Below are 1,465 nucleotides of genomic sequence, written 5' to 3'. Positions count from 1 at the left end.
TAGAACTTGCTCAAGCTCAGATGATGGTGGGCATTTTCTAAGCAAGAGAGGAGGTTTTAAGGTATGTACTTTTTTAGACATAACGTTACTGCACACTTAACAGACTGTGATGTCGTGTAAACATAACTTATATGCACTGGGAAACAAAACAACGCATCTGACTCGCTTTATTACGATATTGGCGTTATTAAAGTGGTCTGGGCCGGAACCGGCAAGATCTCCGAGGTAAGCCTGTAGCAACTTGGGCCAGGGTGGCGACAGTGTAGGTGACCACGTGGAAAGCTTGGACTCCCCTAGCCGGGAGTTTTTACCGCTGTGCCTAACCACGGGATAAGGAAGTTTGGTAATAAATAGCATTTAGCGTGCTACACACTTCAACCTGGAGGAGGGCAGACCCTTCAAGTCTCCTTGGGAAGCATTAAATTACTGCTTTGTCATTGAGCACTTCGTCGGGTATTTTACTAGATTTGTCCGCCCTTACCCAGACAAACCATTATGAAAAGTACATGAAATCAGAAAGAAAATCAGTCAGCCAGCATCACCAGCCTCCCTCCCCCATGTACAAAAGTAAATACAGCACAGAAAAATGTCTGCTAAACATAACCTTTTTCTAAGTCACTGGAAATATTGTTGGCGGCTGCTGGCGACAACTTATTTCATTACATTCTAATGATGTAAGCTGCTCCCTCAGGATGATTTAGCTTGCTGCAGACAAAATGCTTATTGCTTCTTTCCTCGTGTAGAACACAGATGATTGCTGAGCCCAACAGTCAGGATTTCAAGCTAACCTCACAGACCAGCGGTGTTCTAGGGAGAACAGAGGAGGTTTAACAGGAATGCCTTTCAAAGTCCAAATACCGCCATGTGGCATTCCACACGTGCAGGCTGTTAATCCGGGTCTCGTTCTGAAGCCTGGGACTTGGGAAGCGCAGGGACTTTCCTGGCACGGTTCCAACCCTTCTCCAGCCAGAACTGGGTAATCAATATGTTCATTAGCTTGGGATGCCATGGGTGACGGGTGGGAGTACATACCCTCACAGAGCCCGCACGCTGCCCCTGGCCGGTGGGAAGCCTCAAGGTAGTGATTTCTAAAGATCTGCCAGGGACCCAGTGCTTCAGAATTTTCTGAGGTGACTGTTAAACACATGGATTTGTTGGACCTACTGGAGACCGACAGAGTCAGAACCTCTGGGAGTATGACCCGGGCATCTGGACATTTAACAAGATCCCGGGGGGCGTGCGACATGCAGACGGGTTTGTCGGCATCTTTAAGGGACCACCTGAGTGAGACCAGGTATGTTGAGCTAGTCCGTGTAGTCCACAGAAGCAAAAGCACCCTGCTCGGGGGTGTTCACCAGACACCGTGTTTAAGCACCTCTCAGGACTCTGGGTCCAGCTTGGGCCTTGAACTCCAGAACTGCTTTCCTGTTGCTTCCATCTGTGAGACCTCAGACAACTCGGCCTT

This window comes from Ailuropoda melanoleuca, chromosome 2 (genome assembly GCF_002007445.2).
Source record: "Ailuropoda melanoleuca isolate Jingjing chromosome 2, ASM200744v2, whole genome shotgun sequence".
In the NCBI taxonomy this organism is placed as follows: domain Eukaryota; kingdom Metazoa; phylum Chordata; class Mammalia; order Carnivora; family Ursidae; genus Ailuropoda; species Ailuropoda melanoleuca.
This window is presented reverse-complemented; position numbering follows the sequence as displayed.